The sequence below is a fragment of the Papaver somniferum genome, chromosome 7, assembly GCF_003573695.1.
Source record: "Papaver somniferum cultivar HN1 chromosome 7, ASM357369v1, whole genome shotgun sequence".
Lineage (NCBI taxonomy): Eukaryota > Viridiplantae > Streptophyta > Magnoliopsida > Ranunculales > Papaveraceae > Papaver > Papaver somniferum.
The window spans coordinates 70,446,034-70,456,286 of NC_039364.1; the positions used below are offsets into that span (position 1 = coordinate 70,446,034).

Genomic DNA, 10,253 nt, shown 5'->3' on the forward strand with positions numbered 1-10,253 from the left:
TCGTGGGAGAGTTTGAGAGATTTTAATGTATTTAGGTTTTCTCCAAATCTCCGTTAGTTGCTGGGGGAGTTTGGAGGAGTCTCCTAAACTCTCTAGAAAATACCTGTTAGTCGCTGGGGAGTTTAAAAAAAGCTCTTGAACTCCCTGTTAGTCATAAAACCCTACAATACTAGGGAGTTGGTTGATTTGGGGAGTTCGAAGGAGTTTTTAGTGTATTTTGGTCTCACAACAAATCTCTCAAAAGAGTAGAGATTTGGGAAGGAGTTTGGTGCGTAGAAAACCATAGGAGAAAGAAGAGGAAACGTTTTTTTCCAGGTATGTTTTTTTTCTTCTTTGATCTCCATGATTGTTTATAATAGTTTGATTTGTGTACTATTTTGATTGTTTTTCATATCTTTGATCTCCATGATTGTTTATTTTGATTGTGTGTATAGTTTTTTTTTGTGGGTACTCTCTCTCTGTCAAAATCCTAATTTGTGGTTCAAAAGATTTTGGTAAGAAATTGCATGATTTGATTATAATGATATCTTTAAATTCAACCGTTGGAATATGATGAAATTTGAGTATGTCGTAGTTTACCTTGTTATAGAAGTACAGTAAAATTGTCACGCGGATCAGGTCACTTTTGCTACTGCAAAGCTTGCACAATATATGACTATGGTCTGCTGAGTTTAAATCCCGAATAGGGGACTGATTCCTATTTATCTCATTCTCCGCTTATCGGACAAAGCTGAAATTTTAGTATGATGTTTGTATATATGAAGGTTACCTACTGTAGAAATTTCATGAAGTTCTGATCACTTTAGGTACACCAAAGTGTGAGAAATCCGGAACTGAATTCTGTATGCACGTATTGAAAGTAGTCGGGTTCTGAGTAATGTATCTTTTTAATGAACCGTTGGAATGCTATGATTTTTGAGTGTGTTGTGGAATATTGAGTTGTAAGTGTACCGTAAAAATTTCAAAAGGATCAGGTAAGTATTAGTACTGCAAAGATTGGACGATCTGAAACTGTGTTTTGGTGAAACAGAATTCCTTTATAGCTATCTTCATAATTTGTTATGTCATCATGCATTAATTTGGGATGATGCTAACAAGATGATTACTGGATCCGACGAGATGTGGAACAATTACTTTGAGGTATGTGTGTGTTACTTACTGAAAACTAAATTTGATATTTTTTTCTTCTATTTTGTGCAGAGTTCTAATTCATGCTTTATCCTTTATTTATTTTTTGTATGTTAACAGAGCCATCCAAACCAAACTAACTTAAGGGAAGATAATGGTAAATACTATGGTGACTTTCTTATTGTTTTTGGGAATAAATGTGCTTCTGGAAAAGTTACAGTTGATCTTACCCATGAGGGTACAAGTGCTAGAACCTGTGATAAGGAAGATGAACAAGATGATTACTTCGATGTTGATTATACTCAACGAGAGCAATATGATAATGCTTTTAACGTATCATACGTGGGATATGGCTTAAAGGAAAGTGATGAACAAGATAAAGATGAAACTCAAGATATGAACACAAAGAAAACTCCTGTCAGAAAAACGGCACCAAAGAAAAGACCAAGGTGTGACATTGGTGACTCTTCTACATCAACTAATCCTACTGGGCAGTCTGATTATCTAGAGAAATTGATTGCCAACAGTTCATCGATTGCTTCTTTTATTGATTCAATGCATGCTCTTATTGCGAAAGAGAAAGAAGACCGCAAAATTGAAAAAGAAATGCGCAGAATTGATAAGGATAAGAAAGATAACCAAGTATGGGATCTTGTTTATGGCATAAATGAAATTTCTTTGGAAGATAAGCTGAAAGTAATTGAAATGCTGGACAACAATCACAAGAAGAACTTATTCATACGTTTTACTCCTGAAGAGAGAAACTTGTGGATTGGTTCAAAGTTAAAAGCATAAACCTGTCATCTTTGCAAGTTTCTGTTAGGTTTAATGGGCTTTTAGAGTTACAACATTTGATCGTTTTTCTTCATAACTATTAGTATTTAATTTTTCTTTTCTCCTAGTTGAGAACTTATTGTTATGGATTGATTGCTACTAATTTTTATGGGTTGACATCTTTATGGTTATTATGTGAAGTCTCGTTTCTTGATCTTTAAGTCTCAACCTCCATTTCCGTATCAGGTGCAAGCAGAGATAATGACAGCTTGTGCAGGCCTGCACAACTTCTTACGAAAAGAATGACGTTCAGATGTGTTTCCGGTCGAGGAAGAGGAAGATAGCCATCCATCAACGCTTGTAAATGACGATGAAATTTTGACACAACAAACTCAAGAACAACAACGTCAAGAAGCTAATGCATGGAGAAAGAGTATAGCGGATGATATGTGGGAAAATGTTCGTGAACAAAGGGAGTTAGAATTGTATGGAGACCGTTAAATTGAAGGGAAAAAAAATTATCTCGTTGAACAAAATAACATACTATTGATACAGAGATATGATCATTTTCATTTATTTTTTTCTTTTGATTAAAGATCAATGTTATTTGCAAATAAGGGTTTATTGTTTCTTAAAAGAGAATGAGTTAGGAGTGAACTCTCTCAAACTCCCCCAAACTCTCCCAAACTCCCTCTAATAAACTTTCTCAAACTCCCTACACTCCCCCAAACTCCCTGAACTCAAAAACACAAAACTCTCTCAAACTCCCTACACTCTCTCAAACTCTCTCAAAATCCCTAAGATTTAAAATACACTCAACTCCCCCGAAATCACTCGAGGACTAACCCCCTGTAAGAATCTGCACATATAATTTTCAACGAACCCACAATTGAATTCAAGGAGCTATATCAGAGATCAAGAACACAGAGAGAGATATGATATGAGAGAAAAAGTTGAAGAGGTTTTTTTTTTATGCAAAGTCGAATAGAGTTTAAAGTTCTCTTTCGAGTGAGAACCGAGGGAAAATATTTTTCGACTATTTGCGTATCATTGACAGCGTTCCAAGTCATAGCTCGATCCCGAGGTTCCCGGCCACCGGATCAGGGTACCGTCAAATCCTCTCCATCTAATGATTCTCAAATCTCAGAGTCAAATACCACCTTCTTTTTTTATCACAGAGATAAACGAATCTTGGAGCATGGAATTGCAAACCCTTCGGTGAAAGTATCACCAACCTGTTGTACTCAAGTGAACTGTTTGCGTGTGCACATGCGTTTGTCACCTGGTTTATAAGTTTGTTATCTTTCCTGTTACATGGAGTGTAGTGAAATTCTTGTTTGTAATTCCTAAAGAGTGAAATAATATTTCTCAAATCTTACAGAAACGGAAGTATACATGTGCTGAAGACTTCCGCTTGTAAGTAAGATTGACATCTTCCACAACGGGAGTGGAGCCACTAGTGAAACAATGATGTCAGGCACATTGAAACTTCTAAATATAAAAAATGTTGACTTGGTCCCAATTTTGGCAAACATCATTGTCAGAATATATATTACTTCAAAGGAAAGTCGAAAATGCTAGTCTTCCCCCTACCCCTTCCCCATTAGGTGTCAAACAGATAGCGGTTTGACGCCATACAAAAAGGCCCCATGGGGGAAGGGGGTGGGGTGCAGCATCTTCGAAGGAAAGTAGTCGTTTTGAAGTTTGAACTCTTATATGGTTCAGCAATGGAAAGTAGTCTTCTCAATTACACGCACGATGTCACCAACTTATCCAAGTAGTTAAAGATCGATCAAGAGAGAAAGAGAAGAGCATAAACGCAGAAGCATAAAACGTCTACATTGATAATAATTCTGTATATTAATTCTCATGGCGTAACAGCCTATTTATATTGTTCACAAACTTGAAGATCACTCAAAGTACTAACCTAATAAAATCAAACTCTGAATAAAGACACTTTCCTAACATAACACAAACTCTAAAGGGAAACCGTGTGCTATGTGTCACACGGTTTGTATGCCTTAACACCCTCCCTCAATCTCATGGGTATTGGAAAAACCGCATGAGATTGGCCATGAAAGTTGTTGTTGAAGTGCGGTGCCAATAAACGCCCGAGAAGTATAAGAAGAAGTGCGTCTGTGCGTGAGTTGTAAGGCTGAGACAATGTTGGGCCGAGAAGAGAGGACTGGAAGCAGCTGGACGAGCTGGGCTTGACAGGGAGGAAAATTGCTGGGCTAAAGATGGACTGGACCGAGTAGGAGGACGTGAAAAATTGGAAGCAGCTGGACGAGAGAAGCTGGAAGCAGCTGAACGAGTTGGGCTTGGTGGTCTTGGTGGGTAATGGGCTTAGACTGATGGTGATGAAGAGAGATAAGTGGGCTTAGGAAACAAAGATGAGAAGAAGCTCGATGACGAGATGGGAAGAACAGGGACGAGTTTATGGAAAGTGGAACAAAGAGATAAGGATGACGTCCAAATTAAAGATCGATCATGTGGTAAGTTGATTATGACAGCGATGGAGGACTGTGATGGAGTTGTCGAATGAGAACAGAGAACGGAAAGCTAAGCAATGATGAGAGACGAACAAGACCGCATAGAGAATGAGTTTACTGGTAGGAGGGACGTGGCGAAGCCATTATTGATCATTGAGCCTGGCAGGGATAATGATGTTGCTGCTTTTAATTGACGGAGAATAATTCGAGAACATAACAGAGAAGTTAAGAAGAAGAGATGGGACGATGGAACTTGGAAACTAAAGAGAACGCGAGAGGCATATGTTTGCTGTGAACTGATGGAGACCAGAAGAATAATATTTGCACGATGGGACAAGCTGTTGAGGAGATGAGAAAAGAGAACCAAAAGTCAAGGAGGAGTTCGAGTAGAGTTGAGTGCATGGAGATATAGAAGATAAAGATCGATGAAGATTGGTTGTGGATTTAATGGGCTGGTGGGCTTACAATGTTGTTGTCGTCTAATGAAGAGAATGAAGGTTTGTTGCTGATCAAAATATGGTGATGGACTTGAGCTCGAGTTGGACAACAAAGGGACAATGGAGCTGACTGTTGTTCACGATGAGAAGAACACGAGCAGGCAGGAATGGGAGGAGATGGAACCTTATCGAGATGGAGGATTCTGGTGATTATTTTTTTTTTCTTTTTTTTTGAAGAACGAGAAGGAAGTGTCACTGTTGAAAAGAAAACGAGGTTGAGAAAAAATGGAGGAAAGAATAGAGGATGTAGAGATAGCGGAAGACATGAGGATCAACCGCTCTGATACCAAGTTAAAGATCGATCAAGAGAGAGAGAGAAGAGCATAAGCGCAGAAGCATAAAACGTCTACATTGATAATAATTCTGTATATTAATTCTCATGGCTTAACAGCCTATTTATATTGTTCACAAACTTGAAGATCACTCAAAGTACTAACCTAATAAAATCAAACTCTGAATAAAGAACTTTCCTAACATAACACAAACTCTAAAGGGAAACCGTGTGCTATGTGTCACACGGTTTGTATGCCTTAACACAAGTGATTGAAAAAATTTATTGAAGAATAATATGAAAATATAAAATGGTTGGATATTTGGATGAAAGTACAAGCGTTGAAGATTTGATTTTTAGCTATCTTTCTTTCTTATGATTAAGAGATTACAAATTTTCTCTTTTGCGAAGTATTTCTCTTATATTAAGTAAACGTAAAACCAAGAAGGAAAAAAAGCGGGAAAAAATACAAATCATCAATATCTCTCAAGCAGCATCTATAAAGAATAAAATTATATTTATGTTGAGAAGAACGTAGGAATCAATGAATTATGGGGATTATTTTCCTCACCATCCTAATAATAAAATCTTAAACATGTTCATCGGAGTTCTTATCTGTGTGGAACTTTACTTCTCTTCACAATTTAAGCTCTATCTTACTCTTACTTGTACTTCCGTCTATTTCTTTCTTCATCTACTTCTGAATTCAAAAAGTATCTTTTTCTTACCTCTTTAACAAGAGAAGACTCTTTTCTTCTCTTTACCGTGGTGAATACTTTCGAGTTTCCTCACTTTTATCATCTTAAACTCTTGGAGGAAGAAGAATACCAGAGTTTCTTCTGCAGATCAAGACCTTCTCATTCTCAACTGCATACTCAGTGTCTTCCTGTTTGCAGCTCCATTTCATTGCCTTCGCAATGGTTGAAATGGCATCCAAGAAATAGCTAGATTCTCGAATAATAACATATCCACCTGGACGTACAATTCGATCCATCTCCAGGAGAACATATTTCATATCGCACCTGCACATATTTTTTATACCATAAGTTCATATTTCTCGGTAAGTGAGAGTTTAGAGTTGAGTGCGAGACCTCATATCTTTTGTTACAGAAACTTATTATTATATGACCAAACGAAATTACAAAGCACAAGACTGATTGGTCGTCTGAACATGGCTTAATTAAATGCTTGGGAATCCTCCTCTCGTAACAGCTGGTTTCAAGAGTGTGTTTTTACTGTATGGGATTATTACTTGCTACATGTAACATAATGTGACGATAACACTGAAATGAAAATTTTCTCGACGTAATGTCATGGATGGAGGCCTTTCCATAATATATGTACAGGCCAATAACTCCTGAAATAGTATCCAAAGTTTTGGACGTCACCTGAAAAAGGGGAAAAAAAGAAAGACAGATAAAAAAATAAAAGATGATACCTCTGACTTTCGGCAGTGAATAGGCTATCGAGATGAAGGAGATCGTATGTTCGAGGATAAGTTGAAAACGCCTCACACCTACAGACATGAAACAAAGAAAGGTTATTCTCATTCAGACAAAGAAATATTCGGAATTCAGAATTTCATGCAATAGAGAAACATAAACTGATAAGTTGTATCTATTACCAGTCATGGTAGGTTCCGATCAAACCCCTGTCGAAGACCACAGCTAGAGTATTTTCAGAGTAAGAAGACACAACATTCATGACCCACAGAGGATCCTCTACTAATTCTGCGGCAAAACCTCCATATACTGTATTCATGTCCATGACATTTCTTATCTTATCAGTACCAAGAGCAGGAAGTAACTTTTTGTAGTGCTTCACCCTAACCTTCCATTTACTCTCATCGTGCTTGAATGCACTGGCACTTCCTCCGTGAACACCTGACAGCCGTTCAGGTGGAGCATTGAGTCTCTCAGGCCACTTTGGAAGAGAATCTAACCCTGACTTTGTATATTTAGCTTCTGGAGCTACAACACAAGGACGAAGAGGAGTGTACCAAGCTGCATCTGGTTCGGTTCCATCATCACACTTGGGGGGGTAGACATCTGGGCTAGCAAGCTTATCATAACATTTGGGATTAGTAGATTTCTGCCACACAGCAATGTCTCCCTTTTGTTTATATAGCTTGAAACACATAGAAGTAAGATAATCCTGTAACTTGTCATAATCTGATTTCTGCTCTTCCACGGTCGTGTTCCATCCCCTCCATCGGTTTTGGTAGTTCACTGGTGGGCCAGATAAGACCCAGAAACCGCCAGGTCGTAGCATACGATGTATTTCTAGAAGGTAAAGTCCACCTGAAAATGGGAAGCTATTTAGCAATTTGACATGCAGGGGAAAAGGCGAATTCTAGAATTGAGGAATTAGAAGAGTTAAACGGTAGTCATAGAAACAGAGATAGGTGGCGGAGACAAAAGGTAATTACCAAATTCTGTCCATGGGATGAGGCATCGTGAGCAGTGAGCCATATCAAACGAATTTGATGGGAAAGGAAGCCGCTGGGTAGAAATGATACCCAAGATTGCTGGAATACCACGTTCCAATGCAAACTGAACTTGAGCCTCGTGATTATCTCTTGGGGCAAGAGAAACAGTTAAAAGTCCTCGGTCTAACAAATCACCACCCCAACTTGCAACCTATGACAGTGAACAAACCAATATAATGTTAAATCGAAAGATCTACCTTAAAGAAGATGAGACTTTGGGTAATAAAATACGTGGCTAAGAAATTTTATTTACTGGAGAACCGGTAATTTGGGCTGATAGTGATAGTGTCTTATGTTAGTATTTTCAAATCCAAAACATTGTTGAACTAATTAAACTTATGGTAAGTGAATTATCTATTCTGCAAAGAAATCAGACCATTCAAGGACTCACCCCACAACCAGTATCAAGAGCAGTTCGGACGGTTCCATCTTTCATCCCAGGGATCAAATCTGTCATCAAATCAACATATGCACTAACACCCCTGGGGAACATGGTACCTCCTCCAGGGAAAAAGAACTTCTCTCCTTGTTTCCTTAGCCAGTTCTGATTAGATTTCTGCTTGTTAATCCAATTGTAAGGTACATTTCTGCAGACAAACAAAATGAGAAATCAATCACCAACTGAACGACTGGCACTACCAAAACCAAAATAATACAATATTCATGAAACTAATATAAATCAACTGAAATATTACCTATACCAACATTCATTTTTACTCTTTGGCCACTTAATCGGTGGTTTGTAACCATCTGGCGGGGGCACTAAGCATTCTTTCCTTTCGAAGATTGGTGGGCAATGACGTTCGAAAAACGAAAGGCGATGGAGACTATATTTCCGCCACCTCTGTAGTAACAAACATAGATTAGAAAACTAAATATACTACGATTGTCATTGAGCTCGGATCAGCAAAAACTTAGCTCATTGCAACAAGTTTTTACTCATTTTATCGACAAAAGAGAAAAAAGTAGTGTTTTGGTAATACCCTTGGATCAGTGCAAGGTGTATAATCTTGATAGTCGCTTCCACACTCAGGGAAGGAAACAGGCTTAATTTGAAGAGGAGAAGATATGACATCTTTGGGAGAAGTTTTAGCTGGTCTTTCGACTTCCTCGATCACCAATTTATCTTTGTTGTTACAAAAAATCCCGCCAAGATAAAATGAAAACCCACACAGCACAAGAAACATAAGTGTCATGGGTACCATTCTAGAAGTTTTGTCTGGGTGAATGAGTGGTTTCCCATCTCTATCTTTGTTCTTCATTGTTAGTTATCCCAATTAAAACCTGCAGATTGAAACAACCCAATTGATTAAAAGATTTAGATCAGATCTAATGTTGACTACATGATTTCGATCCACAAACAATTATAAAATCTTTAGATCATTACTGGTCCATGGATAAAAGCAAATATAATATTAATATCTTTAGACAGAAGAAAAGTTGAAATTCAATCACTCTACACAAGTTTTAGTAAAAACCCACCACCACTGATCTTTTATCTAATAATCTACATCACTCTCTCCTTCTACATGTGATATCTCTATAACACTACATTCCACCTACCTAAGCAAATGAAGTAAATAAACAACATCAACTAAATTAGGAAATTGGTTATAGAAGAAACCCAGAGATCTACTTCTCAAAAACAGAAAATCTAATCGTAGACGAATAGCCGAAAACACCACATTTTTTTCATTACTATCAATCTAAAAACACCATTTTTCATTAGTATCAATCTAAAAACACCATAAAATCGACCTGAAAAAAACCAATTCACAAAGACCAGGAAACACCCTGATTAACAAATGTAGTAATGCAATGAATAAGAAAACAAAGATCTGTCAAACAAATTCTGATACTAGAATTTGGTTACCTCTGTTTCACAAAAGGTCACTCCTTTTTCCAAATATGCTTTCACTCTTTCCTAATTCGTATACATATCAGAGTAAGTGTACATATGAAAGCAGAAAACGAGAGAGAAAAATTATAAGAAGTTGTTGTTTCCGACAATCACGAAATTAAATAAAGCTGAGATTTTTATGAGTTCTCCTCCCAAAATCCTTAAATAAATACACAGTGACGCTCTCTCTCTCTCTCTATCCCTTGTTTCCAGTACCTAGCTGTAAATTTATATAAGAACTTACTTTTTCTTACCCTCTCTGTGTAAATTCCGATCCTTTAAATCAGTAAAAATCATTTATCTGAATGAATTCGACCTCTGTAAAGAAAAATCCAAATGATTTATTAGCAAAAACTCAGAAGAAGAAAATAGAACACAATATGTCTTACCCAGAATAACCTTAGATGTACTTTCCAATGACCAAATATATCCTTTTTGTTTCTATTAGTAGTCTTCTTATTTACTGTTATTAAGATTCAGTGAAGTAGTCTGTCGGTGGAAATTGATGTTCACCTGACAACAGTATCAGGATAACGATACACTTTAAGGTGTATGATGTGTAAATCAACGGGTTAGATGATGAGGATGTTGGTGTTTACTAGGGAGTAGTCTAACATTAGCGGAAATTTCTCCGTAAATCAGCGCCGCGTGCTAAAAGTACAAAACGACCCTTATAACTGTTGATTAACGAAATTGGATAATA

At 37.3% G+C, this 10,253-nt stretch overlaps 1 pseudogene; it reads right to left on the minus strand.

Moving 5' to 3' along the window:
• Positions 1-5,503: 5,503 nt before the first annotated feature.
• On the minus strand, positions 5,504-9,750 carry LOC113297576 (annotated as a pseudogene).
• Between the last annotated feature and the right edge of the window lie 503 nt (positions 9,751-10,253).